The sequence below is a fragment of the Chiloscyllium plagiosum genome, unplaced genomic scaffold (genome assembly GCF_037043375.1).
Source record: "Chiloscyllium plagiosum isolate Xiang-an unplaced genomic scaffold, Cpla_swu_hap1 HiC_scaffold_35, whole genome shotgun sequence".
Classification (NCBI taxonomy): Eukaryota; Metazoa; Chordata; class Chondrichthyes; order Orectolobiformes; family Hemiscylliidae; genus Chiloscyllium; species Chiloscyllium plagiosum.
The window spans coordinates 39,232,513-39,247,048 of NW_028270173.1; positions in this window are offsets into that span (position 1 = coordinate 39,232,513).

The window sequence follows — 14,536 nt, forward strand, 5'->3', positions numbered from 1 at the left end:
TTAGAGACGGCTAACATTCAACTGAAAATGGAGCAGCTTGAGTTAGAGGCAAAAAACAAGGGAAGGGCAACAGAAATGAAATATGATTAAAAGCAGAGGAAAGAGCAAATCAATGAATCGCTTTAGCAGAACAAAAAGAAAAAGCGAGAGAGAAGAGGGAGAGAGAGAAAGAGAGAGAAAAGGAAAAAGAGGAAGGGAGGAAAGAGAGAGAGTTTGAACTTCAGAAATTGGCACTTAGACAGGAAAGTCAGCTTAAAAGGATGGAGATGAAGGCTGAAGGTAAGGCCAGTGAGAGATAGAGTGAGGATGAGCAAACTCATGGTAGCCAAAGGCCTAGTGAGGCCTAGTGTTTAAATATATCCAAGCATTGCCTAAATTTGATGAGAAGGATGTGAAAGGCTTTTCCATCTCATTTGAAAAAGGTGGTTAAACAAATGCAGTGGCCAGTGACCATGTGGGTTTTGTAGATGCAAACAGAACTTGTAGGTAGAGCTAGTGAGGTATTTGCCTCACTCTCAGGGAAGGTAACCTGGGGGGGATGAAGAGGTGAAGAAACCATCTTAAGTGCCTATGAGCTTGTGCCAGAAGCCTACAGACAATGTTTCAGGAAGGGACCCTGGACAAACCCACTCTGAGTTTGAATGGATCAAACAAAGTAATTGTGATAGGTGGATAAGAATTTTAAAAAAGAGCACACCAGTGATGCTCTTAGAGCGACAATCATTATGGAGGAGTTCAAACATTCACTTCCTGTAGTAGTGAGAACTCATATGGAAGAGCAAAGAGTTAAAACAGCAAGGTTAGCAGCTGAAGGGGCTGATGGCTATGAGTTGGTCCATAAGTTTGGCTTCCAAAATCAATTTCAATCCGTAAGGTATCAAGATTTGGGAAAAGAGAGATGCTCATGTGGAAAGGGGGAGGTAGATCTCGGTGATGATCATAAGGATAACTTACTACATGGTAAAAAGGAAACCCTTGAAGGGGAAAGAGAAGTTTAAAAGCTCCAGTGTTTTCACTGCAATAAAGTAGGCCATATGAAATCACAGTGTTGGTGGGTTAGGAAAAGCACTGGGAAGACAGATATAGGAAAACAGGATACCCCAGTGAATATTGTTGGAGTAATAATGGAAAGCAGAGTGAAGGCTAGAAAGCTGCGCCAGAATGTACAAGCTGGTCGGAGCTTGGTTAAACCATATACCCTGTACTTGCGAAGGTAAAGTTTACTTGCATAGGCCAGGAGCAGCAGGTAAAGAGGTTACAATATCAAAAGGTACAGAATCTTCTTGATCTTTGATGTTGAGAGGTGAGGAGATATCCACCTCTGAAGGACTATTGCCAGAAAAGATACTAGTGACGGGAATTCATGGAAGTCAGTTGGGAAGCTGTAGGACCCAAAGGATCAGATTCGTCCATGCTGATCCTCTCTCTCTCTGCCATCTCTATCTCCTGTAAGACCCTTTTTTACCAAGCGGTGTTTACGGGGATTGTTGCAGGTATTTGAAACCGCATATTCAACAAATTGGGATAACTTGTGAGGGTTTCGGATGCGTTAAGTTATTCTGTATCCTGTTCTATTTTGTTTGTGCTTCATTTGGTTATCTTGTGAATAAATTCCGTTTGGTTTGGAAGTGGTTGGGCCAGCTGTCTCACTCCCGGAGTACCTACTGCCCACCTGCTTAAACCAACCAGCGACTTTCGGGTGCGGGCTACTTTGTTGAAATGTTTGGAGAGGGTCTGGCCTGTCCATAGCAACGGTCACACAGCGACATTAATGGAGTGAGAGTTTGGAGGTGTTATCACACATATATATATATATATATAGAGAGAGAGAGAGAGAGAGAGAATGAGAGAGAGAATGTGTGTCAGGCTCCAGGCAAGAGAGGAACAAGGCATGAGGGTGGGAGGAAAGGGCCGACACCCTCAGTTTGGATCTGCCGGGGGGGGGGGGGGGGGGGGGGGGGGGCGGGGTGGTTGGAAGAGGAGGAAGTGAATCAGTTGAACAGTATCAGACCCTGAGGCACCTCAGCACGGCAGATGTAGACAGGAGGTGGCCTGTGGGAGAGTCATGGCACTAGATTGACAACAGAGAGCTCTCCAATTTAAGGAGTGGTGAAAAGTCTTTATTTTCTTTGGGAACCTTCGGGAATCTCGGCCTCAGAAGCCAACGGATCTTCGTCTAATTTTTGAGACCGAGGTAGATGGAGCCTTGGTACTCAGAGGCAGGGGTGAAAGGTCATCAGGGATTGGCGGGGACCTTTGATCATTCTTCCACAGGAAGTCGATGTCTCTGGGAAGTGTTGATCGCCCCTGAGCTCATTGGCTTTCATTTCGGGGAGGGGTTGCACGCAGAGCGGAGTCAACCCCGTCACTGTGGGTCTGGAGTCACATGGAGGCCAGATTGGGTGAGCACTGGGTGAGGTTTACAGGTTATGGGTAGGTTGTTCAGAGCAGTCTAACATGGCCAGCGTTTGGCGAGCTTCTCCCTTTCATACAAACCTCACCACCTGCCACAGTGGGACTTGAAACCCGGGGCCTTTAGGGGTTTCAGAACTATTAGTCCAGTTATGTTACAAGCACGTTGTCCCCCCCAACTCCGTGGGAAGGAATCCGATCCCTGGCTGAGCTAACCTGACTGAGACCAAACCCCACTGAACGGTGGGGCTGAATGGCCTCTTCGGGCTCTCGATTTGTCGCAGCAAGGAGGTGACGGGGGTGAATTAGTGACAGGGAAAGGAACGGAGTGCCTGGGAGTGAAAGGTTGCACCCCGGAAACGAGGGCCTGTGGAATGATGCAGGGCAGATGGAGGCCACTTGTCCCATCGGGTCTGTGCTAGCACTGTGGAGGAGCTAGCCAATCAGAACCACTTCCGTCGTGCCTTCATTTCAGAGGCAAGGTTGAAGTGAGGCCGTCTTCTCGTTCAGACTGATTCCGCGGCAGCGGGGACCCCCCCCCCCAGTCCTGAAGCTAGCTCACAGTATCATCAAATCCCTATTGTGCGGAAACAGGCATTGGGCCCATCGAGTGCATACCCACCCTGCCAACAGCATCCCACCCAGAACCAATGCCCCCTACCCTTATCCCTGAACTTCCCGTGGCTCAGCCACCCGAGCCTGCATGTCCCGGATGCTACGGGATGATTTCCCATGGTCTATCCACCCTAAATTGCACATCTTTGGACTGTGAGAGGAGACCCACGCAGACACGGGGAGAATGTGCAAACTCCACACAGACAGTCGTCCGAGGCTGGAATCGAACCCGGGTCCCTGACGTACTAAAGAAAAGCAATGGCTGCCCCTCCCCCTCACCTATGCCACAGTGCCATCAGCCAATCCGTACATCTCGCCCAGCGTCTCTAAAGTGGGTAGTTCAGCCATTGTCACGTCGACATTTGGCAGAGGCAGGGCGATGCACTCCAGGCTGTCTATCCCTATCCCTATCCCTCTCTCTCCAGGGGATGTGAAAGGGCCCATATCAATGCCGACCTTTCGCTGACCCACACTTTCCTGGCATTTGGGAGTGGGTTGGGTTTCCTCTGCCAACTGCTAGCGTTTGGTTTCAGCTTGGGCAGGGCCTTGATAGGATCTCTCTGTGTGTTGCCTCAGACTGCCCTAGGGGGGTGGGGGGGGGGGGGGGGCAGTGGTGGATGAGGGGGTGGCAGTGATGGGGGTTGGCGGAGATGGGGTGAGGGTCGGGAGTGGGGTACCGCTCGGTTGTTCCTGACCTGAGGAAGCCCTGCTGTACTCTCGATCGAAATGCCCCAGCCTAGTCTCTGTAAACAAACCCCAGGCCTCCTGGGCTCTGTGTTGTTGCCGTTCCCATGGCGATGCTAAAACAAACGCTCTGAGGAAGGGAAGCAGCCTGGTTTCTCTCAGCCTCAGCCTGGATGAGGAAGTGGCCTACTTAAAGAGAAAACAAATCATCCCCCCACTTGTGTTTCCAGCTCCCTCACTACCCCCCCACCCCCCCAACCCCCACTTCCTATCACCACCATGTCCTTAAGTATTCCTCTGCCTGAGGTCACTAGCTTCCTCTTGGCACCATGACTGACTGGGTCTCCCAGCTGCCTGGGCTTTGAAATTCCCTATTTCCCTCACAATAATCATCGACCTCTCTCGGTCATCCCTTTAAGGGCTCATAGGAGCAGCGGAACGTGGTCATATGGCCCTTTGAGGCTGTTCTGCCATTCGATATGATCATGTCCGATTGACCAACTCAATAGCCTGCCCCACATTCCCCCTGTGTAGAGTCACAGAATGGGTTCCCTATGGTGTGGAGGCAGGTCATTCGGCCCATCAGGTCCACACCAACCCTCCAAAGAGCTTCCCACGCAGTAGCACTCCCTCCTGCTGTACCTCTGTATTTCTCGTGGCTCACCCACCTAGCCCATGCATCCCTGAACACTATGGGACACTTTAGCACAGCCAATCCACCCTGACCTGCACGTCTTTGGACTGTGGGAGGAAACCGGAGCACCTGGAGGAAACCCACGCAGACACGGGGAGACTGTGTAAACTCTGCACAGACAGTTGCCCGAGGCTGGACTTGAACCCAGGTCCTGAGCGCTGTGAGGCAACAGTGCCAACCACTAAGCCACCGTACCACCAAATCCTTTGATCCCTATATCCAGCTCCATCGTGACATCCCACAATATTCTGGCCTTGACTGTTTTCTGTTTGTGAATTCCGTAGGCTTCCGACTCTCCTCGTGAAGACATTTCTCCTCAGCCCAGCCCTAAACGATCTACCCTGTGACCGTACACTGTGGCCCCCTGGACTCCCTCATGATCATGAATATCTTTCCTGCATCCACTCCATAGAGTCGTACAGTCACAGAGTCAGACAGCACGGAAACAGACCATTCAGCCCGACCAGTACATACCGACCATGTTCCCAAACTAGATGAGACCCACCTGCCTGCTCCTGGCCCTGATCCTTCCAAACCTTTCCTATTCATGCACTTACCCAAATGTCTTTTAGACGTTGTAACTGTACCTGCATCCACCACTTCTCCTGGCAGTTCTTTCCACACACAAACCACTCTCTGTGTAAAAAAGAAAATCCCTCATGACTTTTTGAAATCTCTCTCCTCTCACATTAAGAATACACCCTTTGGTCTTGAAACGCCCCACCCTGAGGAAAGACACCTGTCATTCACCTTATCCATGTCCCTCATGATTTTATAAACCTCTATAAGGTCACGCCTCAGCCTCCTATGCTGCAGGGAAAACACTCCCAGCCTCTTCCCCCCGCCCTCTCCTTACAACTCAAACCCTCCATTCCTGGCAAAATCTTGGTAAATCTTTTCTGATTTAATAATATCCTTCCTGTAACAGAACTGGACACAGTCCTCTAGAAGTGGCCTCACCAATGTCCTGTACAACCTCAACATGACGTCCCAGTTCCTACATTCAATGGTCTGAGCAATGAAGGCTAAATGCCTTTTTCACCACCCTGTTTATATGTGACACAAACTTCAAAGAATTGTGTACCTGAACCCCTAGATTTCTCTGTTCTACAGCACTGCCTAGCCAAAGTCTTTTCCCTGGGGTGGGGGAGTCCAGAACTAGAGGGGCATAGGTTTAGGGTAAGAAGGGAAAGATATAAAAGAGACCTAAGAGGCAACTTTTTCACACAGAGGGTGGTACGTGTGTGGAATGAGCTGCCAGAGGAAGTGGTGGAGGCTGGTATAATTGCAACATTTAAGAGGCATCTGGATGGGTATATGAATAGGAAGGGTTTGGAGGGTGGCAGTTGGGACTGGATTAATTTAGGATATCTGATCAGCATGGAGAGGGGTTTGTTTCCGCGCTGCACATCTCTATGACTCAATGTCTCTCTTACTTAGATTCCAATGAAGGGCTTTTTGCCCAAAACGTCGATTCTTCTGCTCCTCGGATGCTGCCTGATTGGCTGTGCGTTTCCAGCACCCCACACTCTCGATCGACTCTGATCTCCAGCACCTGCAGTCCTCACCTTCACCTATCTCTTACTTAGTTGCCTAGTCTCCTCCATCCCACCCCAACACCTCTCAGAACTCCACCAAAACTGTGCAGTTTACTGTCCGAGCGAATCTCACAGGCTCCTCACTACTCTGGGCGAGGGGGCTTCTTGCCCTGAATTCCCGACTGGATTTCTTGGCCACACTTGTACTGACAGCATCCCATTTGTGCCTTTCGCCCAGAAGGGAGCAGTCTCTCTATGTCGACTTCATTGAAACCGCACATCGTTGTGATGAAGGTGCACAGTATGGGAGGGTTCCAACATGGAGGGCAATAGATTTAACGTTTCAGGTTCTGTGACGGTCCATTGACAGTTTTTCTTGACAATGGTCAGAAAGCCGTTGTGAACCGTGGACTGAGAAACAGCATTTCCAAGCAACCGTGTGCTCCTTGGGGTGGTAATCGCTGAAGGACCTGCTGACTTGAGTTTGACAGAGAGAACGAAAGGGGCGTATGAAGACGCAGATTCATTCGGGTGGTGGAAGCTCGTTATAGCAGCAGGAAGCCATCTCCAGTCAGTCAGCTATGATCAGGAAAATATCTGAGGCTTCATAGATGAACCCCACTCAAGCAGCAGAAGATTGTGGATGCGGCAGAGAGGAAGATATCTACAAAGACACGAGTTTAAGGAACCCAAGTTCAGGAGTAACAGTGAGCTGAGTTAGCAGCTTGCTAAACCAGCGCGGGGGACAGACATTATTTGAAGAAAATAGCACTGAGGACACCTACAGAACTTTGCGGAAAAGGAACATGATTTAGTGAGGAGATATGCTGAGCCTTTTCTGAAGATTATATTTCCTAGAGTGTGGAAACATGCTCTATGCTCCAACAAGTCCACACTGACCCTCTGGAGTAAGCCACCCAGACCCATTCCCCTAATACTCTACATTTACCCCACACTAATGCATATAACCTACACATCCTTGAACACCATGAGCAATTTAGCATAGCCAATCCTTCCAAACCTGCACATGTTTGGAATGTGGGAGGAAACTCTTAGGAATTGACTGACAGGTTTAGACAGTACATTTGTATCAGCTCAGGCTTGGAGGGCCGAAGGGCCTGTTCCTGGGCTGTAAATTTTCTTTGTTCTTTGTTGAAACCAGAGCACTCAGAAGGGACTGATGCAGACACAGGGAGAACACGCAAACTCCACACAGCCAATTGCCTGAGGCTGGAATCGAACCCTGGTCCCTGGTGCCATGAGGCAGCAGTGCTAACCATTGAGCTATCGTGCCACCCTCTTATTAATGTTTGTAAGGTTATTGCTGGAGGCAATTCTTGCTGATACTTGTAATGAGTTTGTTCCAACAGTTCTGGTGTAGTGTAATAGAGTTTATGTTTCTTTCGGTCATGCATTTTTATGTTCTGTTACATAAAGTACATCAGCAGCCTCTTTGAATTCAGCGGCCTATCTCTAAAGTCAGGTCCCAATCTGGGCTTTAAATTTTGCAGTTGCCTGGGATCATAAAATCACCATAAGTTCATCCCTCAGCCTTCAGTTCCTCTGTATGGCTTCTCCTGACAGGTACACCACGACAATCCTGCTGCCATCCCGGTATATACAATACAGAAAAAGCAATTCCCCAACCAACTCACCACAATCTTCTTTTCCTTTTAAAACTCAGGAATTTATTGGAGTTATTTCTCACGTGAAGCGGTATATTTTCCACAGTTGCAAATATCTAACCTGACATTCTTTTTAAAACGGTCGCCCCATCTTGCACTGGCACAAATTTATTTCCTGTTGGGTTTACAATTTTTGCACCAGCACTTGGAATGCTCAGAACTGTTACTGTTGGAATGACTCACAACGCCAAAAGCAAATTCTCTGCTCTGCCGTTGTAACAGCGAGGTGCCCTTGATTGGGATTCATAATATGACACGGTTCGAAAGGTGGCGATTAGAGAGGGATAAACGCTGGGAGGGACACAAAACAAAAATATTGTGGGAAATAGCAGGTTACCATTTCCAGCATGGTGCTCATGGCTCGAAGCTCAGAGAGGCGTGACGGGATTTGATTTATTGTAGTCCCACGTAACAGCGAATAGCCTTGTTTTCTGAGCAGTACAGGCAGATCACAGCAAACAAGGTCATACAGGTGCTTCAACACAGCGAGGTATATACGATTACACAGGAGTTGTCCAAAGCAAGGCCAACATTATTTGAACTAGGAGAAAGTGAGGACTGCAGATGCTGGAGATCAGAGCTGAAAATGTGTGGCTGGAAAAGCGCAGCAGGTCAGGCAGCATCCAAGGAGCAGGAGAATCGACGTTTCGGGAAGAAGGGCTCATGCCCAAAACGTCGATTCTCCTGCTCCTTGGATGCTGCCTGACCTGCTGCGCTTTTCCAGCAACACATTTTCAGCTCTGATCTCCAGCATCTGCAGACCTCACTTTCTCCTCAAAGATCCATTCAGCAGTCTGACAGTGGCAGGAAAGGAGCTTGTGTTCAAGCTTCTGTATCTTCTGCCTGACGGCAGATGCCAAAGGGATCACTTCTGACCAAAGGGTCTCACTCCTGTCTCTCCTTATTTCAGGAGTGGGTCTGGACACCGTGTATCGCTCTGCAGGTACAAGGGCATTTGTTTTGTCTCTGTCCCTGCAGTGATAGCTTGCTTTCACCCGAGGGTGCTATTGTGTCCACTTGCAAGTTCTCACATTTTGTAACAGATGTTGCCGGTCACACGTTAACAATTATGGCTTCGGACACCAGCATTTCCCACAACGGCGGTCTGCTTTGATAGACATCCTGCCAAAAACCTGTATGTACTTCCCAGATGGAAAGCAATAAGTCTGAGTGCCCATGGGAGATGAAATAGCAAAGCAAAACACAGATCCATGTGACTGCCATTCAGTATCTTATTACACCGTGACTGTGGAAACATCAAGGTCTCTGGATCCCACTGAGGGTTCAGACACGAGGCAAACTGCAGCAAGTTCAGATTGCTTCACATCTATAGTTTCTTCTGAATAGTGGATTAGAGACACCTTCTTTTTGTGAATCCTGTTTTCTTTTAACTCCACAGTAGGTACGGGCTCAGATACAGAGTGAAGCTCCCTCTACATTGTCCCTGATCAAACACTCCCAGGACAGGGATAGCACGGAGTTAGATGCAGAGTAAAGCTCTCTCTACACTGTCCCCTATCAAACACCCCCAGGACAGGGACAGCACAGGGTTAGATACAGAGTAAAGCTCTCTCTACACTGTCCCCGATCAAATATTCCCAGGACAGGGACAGCACGGAGTTAGATGCAGAGTAAAGCTCCCTCTACACTGTCCCCCATCAAACACCCCCAGGACAGGGACAGCACAGGGTTAGATACAGAGTAAAGCTCTCTCTACACTGTCCCCGATCAAATATTCCCAGGACAGGGACAGCATGGGGTTAGGTACAGAGTAAAGTTCCCTTTACACTGTCCCCATCAAACACTCCCAGGACAGGGACAGCATGGGGTTAGGTACAGAGTAAAGCTTCCTTTACACTGTCCCCATCAAACACTCCCAGGACAGGGACAGCTCGGGGTAAAGCTTCCTCGACACTGTCCCCCATCAAACACTCCCAGGACAGGGACAGCACAGGGTTAGATACAGAGTAGAGCTCCCTTTACACTGTCCCCACCAAACACTCCCAGGACAGGGACAGCATGGGGTTAGATACAGAGTAAAGCTCCCTTTACACTGTCCCCACCAAACACTCCCAGGACAGGGACAGCATGGGGTTAGGTACAGAGTAAAGCTCCCTTTACACTGTCCCCACCAAACACTCCCAGGACAGGGACAGCATGGGGTTAGATACAGAGTAAAGCTCCCTTTACACTGTCCCCATCAAACACTCCCAGGACAGGGACAACATGGGGTTAGTTTCAGAGTAAAGCTCCCTCGACACTGTACCCATCAAACACTCCCAGGACAGGGACAGCATGGGGTTAAATACAGAGTAAAGCTCCCTTTAATCTGTATTTAACCCCATGCTGTCCCTGTCCTGGGAGTGTTTGATGGGGACAGAGTAAAGCTCCCTTTACACTGTCCCAATGAAGCACTCTGACAGGATCTGGCCAAAGGAGACTGGGAGTAGCTACTCGCAGGACCCTCCACTTCAGAGCAGTGGGGAGACATTCAGAAAGGCCCCACTGAGAGTGTGGGGCCTACAGAGCTTCCTACCGAGGAGAAGGGTGGGTTCAACACCTCCAGGGATGGTCAGGATTAGATAAAGGCTATCAAAATAGTTTACGATAAATACCCAGGATACTAAATAGCAGATGCCCTAGAGACATCTCGAAAGTGCGGAGGGTCACTTATAGTTCGGAGAACAATGAAAGGGTGGGTAACATTAAAGAAAATTCAAAGGCATTTTTTAAGTACATGAAGGGGAAGAGAATAACCACGTTAAGTGTAGGGCCCATTAGGGATGAAGTGGATAAGTACCCAGGCCCAGATGAAATGTCTCCCAGGCTCTGTGTGGGAGGCACAGGAAGAGACTTTAGGAGATCTGACAGTAAGTTACTTAATAAAACCCTAAAGAACTCCGGAATGCCGTAAATCAGAAACAGAAATTGCTGGTAAAGCTCAGGAGGTCTGGCAGCATCCGTGGAGAGAAATCAGAGTTAACGTTTCAGGTCCAGTGATCCTTTCTGACACTCCCTAGGAGACATGCCAGGGGACTAGGGGACAGCTAATGTGGTACCGTTATTAAGGAAGGTTGGCAGGGATTAACTGGGACGTTACAAGAAGTTATGGCTGGCCCCTTGAATAATCTCTCATGGGTTCCCGAAAGATCCTGCACCCGTACAGTTATGCCAACAGCCTCGTCTAGGGAACCTTGTCAAAATGCCTTCTGGAGGTCCACAGAAGTGAGATGCATTTTGAAGCTCTGAACTTAAGGAATGACAGCAGGAGTAGGCCATTCAGTCCCCCCAGCCTACTCCAGCATTCGATTAGATCACGGCCCATTGTCCAGCTCAATGCTGCTCTCCCGTTCTGTCCCCACATCCTTCGATATCATTAGCACCCAGAAATCTATCCATCGTTAACTGCAACTTACTCAACGAGGGAACACCACAGCCCTCTGGGATAGGGGCGACCAAAGGTTAGCCATCCTCAGAGTGAAGACATTGCTGCCCATCTCCACAGTATCGTCATCAAAAGCAAAGGCGGTGTTTGCTGGATATGACTTTGCCCTTGATAAATCCAAACTCTCTCTCTCTCTCTCTCTCTCTGATCAGCTCAGACTTGCCCAAGTTCAATCTCTCTGTCCATAACCATAGATTGGAGCACGTTCCACACAACCAATCGGCGAAAGACATTCTCAGTTTATCCCTCTCGTCCTTCACAGACTCATGCAGCATTGAAATAGTCCCTTCGGTCTAACCAGTCTGTGCTGACCACAATCCCAAACTAAACTAGGCCTGCTCCTGGTCCATATCCCTCCAAATCTTTCCTATTCCTGTACCGAACTAAGGGTATTTTAAACGTTGTAACTTTACCTGCACCCACCACTTCCTTAGGGAGTTCATTCCACTTTTTGTGTTAAACATTTGCCCCTCATGTCGTTTTTACATCTTCCTCCTCTAACCTTAAAAATATACCCCCTAGTCCTGAAATCCCCCATCCTGGGGAGACGAGACCTGCCATTAACTCTTTCCATGCCCCTCATTTATTTTACAAACCTCTATAAGGTCACCCCCCTCAGCCTCCAGTGAAAGAGGCTCCAGCCTTTCTTTATAACTTCAAACCTTAGCAGGAAACGCGAAGATTGGGAAAGCTTTAACGGCCATGAGAAAAGCTATAAGGAAAAGTAAGATAGATTATGAGAATAAACTAGCTCAAAATATAAAGACAGATAACAAAGGGTTCTATGAATAAATAAAATGAAAAAGAGTGGCTACAGTAAACATTGGTCCTTTAGAGGGTGAGAGGGGGGATTTAGTTATGGGATGTGAGGAAATGGCTGAGACATTGGGTACTTTGTGTTAGTCTTCACAGTGGAGGACACTAATAACATGCCAGGAATTGACAAAGAGACGATGGTAGGTGAGGACCTGGAAACAATCATTATCACAGCAGAGGTAGGGTTGGGCAAGCTAACGGAGTGAAGGATAGACAAGTCTGACCCTGATGGAATGCATCCCAGCGTTCTAAAAGAGATGGAGGGAGAAATCTCAAGTGCACTGGCGGTAATTTTCCAAAATTCACTGGACTCTGGGGCAGTCCCGGCAGATTGGAAAACAGCAAATGTGACACCGCTGTATAAAAAAAAGGAAGGTGGACAAAGGATGGGGAATTATAGACCAGTTTGCTTAACTTCTGTCATGGGGAAAATGCCTGAATCTATTATCAAGGAAGAAATAACAGGGCATCTAGATTCAAATTGCCCCATTGGGCAGACACAGCATGGGTCCATGAAGGGCAGGTCACAGTTTACTAATCTATTGGAATTTTATGAAGACATTATAAACACGGTGGACAATGGGGACCCAGTGGATGTGGTGTATCGAGATTTCCAAAAGGTTTTTGACAAGATGCCGCACAAAAGGCTGCTGCATAAGATAAAGTTGCAAGTCGTTACTGGCAATGTATTAACATAGATAGAGGATTGGTTAACCAACAGGGAGCAAAGAGTGGGAATAAATGAGAGCTATTCTGGTTGGCAATCAGTGACTGGTGGTGTGCCTCAGGGATCTGTGTTGGGACCACAATTATTCACAATTTACGTAGATGAGTTGGATTTGCGGACCACGCGCAGCGTGTCAACGTTTGCGGATTATGCTAAGATGAGTGGCGGAACAAAGTGTGCAGAGGGCTATGAAACTTTGCAAAGGGACATAGATAGTTTAAGTGGACAAAGGTCTGGCAGATGGAGCACAATGTTAATAAATGTGAAGTCATCCGTTTTGGTCGGAGTAACAGTAAAAAGGAGTATTACTTGAACGGTAAAAAGTTGCAGCATGCTGCTGTGCAGAGGGACCTGGGTGTCCTTGTGCATGAATCACAGAAAGTTGGGCTCCGGGTACAACAGGGTAATTAGGAAGGCAAATGGAATTCTGTCCTTCATTGCTGTAGGGGTTGAGTTTAAAAGCAGGGAGGTTATGTTGCAGCTGTACTGGGTGCTGGTGGGGCCACACCTGGGGTACACCTTGAGGAAGGATGTACGGGCACTGGAGGGAGTACAGAGGAGGGTCACTAGGTTGATTCCGGAGTTGAGGGGGTTGGCTTCTGAGGAGAGGCTGAGTAGACTGGGATCATTGGAATTTAGAGGAATGGGGGGGGGGGGGAATCTTATAGAAACATACAAAATTATGAAGGGAGTCGATAAAATAGAAGGTGAGAGGATATTTCTACAGGCGGGTAAAACAAGGACAAGAGGGTATAGCCTCAAAATTCGGGGGAGCAGAATGAGGACTGAATCAAGAAGGAACTTCTTCATCCAGAGGGTTGTAAATCTACAGAATTCCTTGCCCAGTGAAATAGTTGAGGCTTCAGTAAATATTTTTAAAGCTAGACAGATAATGTTTTGAGCAGTAAAGGAATTTAGGGTTACAGTGAGAGGGCCAGTAAGTGGAGCTGAGGCCACTAAAAGATCAGCCATTGAACGGTGAAGCAAGCTCGATGGGCCAAACGGCCTACTCCTGCTCCTAGTCCTTATGTTCTTCCATACCCGGCAACACCCTGGTAAACCTCTCCAGCTTAATAATATCCTGCCTATAACTGGACAACCAGAACAGGACACAGCGCTCCAGACGTGGCCTCACCAATGTCCTGTATAACCTCAACGTGACGTCCCAACTCCTACACTCAGAGGACTGAGCAATGAAGGCAAGTGTGCTCAATGCCTTTTTAACCACCTTGTCTACCTGTGACACAACCGTCCAAGAATTATGTTCCCAGACTCCTAAATCTCTCTGTTCTACAGTGGTACTCAGGGCCCTACTTTTAACTGTATAAGCCCCGCCCCATGGAGAGACTTTGACAATTTTCCGACGAAAGGGACATTTGCCCAAAATGTTGACATTTTGGAAGACAGAACATCAATACTTTCCAGATTTGAATTCCCTGGGATAGCGAGATTCCTGTCAATATGAAGGCTCTTTCCTAGCTATTACTACTTTCACACTTTATCACTAGAGATGTGTTTGTCTTCAGTCCCATCACTTTCTCCATATTCTCACATGAATGAAATTTAGCTCGCGCTTCCCATGGGTTAATATTTTGACGGACACTATTCTTTTATGAAGTCTAAAGCAAAGCAATTACTTAGCAACGCAAACAGAAAATGCCGGAAAAGCTCAGCGAGTCTGGCAGCGAACGTGGAGAGAAATCGGAATTAATGTTTCGGATCGGGCGACCCTTCCTCAGGACTTAGGGTCGCTAGACGCTAACTCTGATTGCTCTCCACGGACGCTGCCAGACCTGAGCAAATCCAGCATTATCTGTTTCTGGTTCTGATTTCCAGCACCCGCAGTTGTTTCGGTTTTTATGATTTAAGTGTCCTCTTATTTTCCAGTTTCCAAGTGCTTAGAGGCTGTTGTGAGGACTC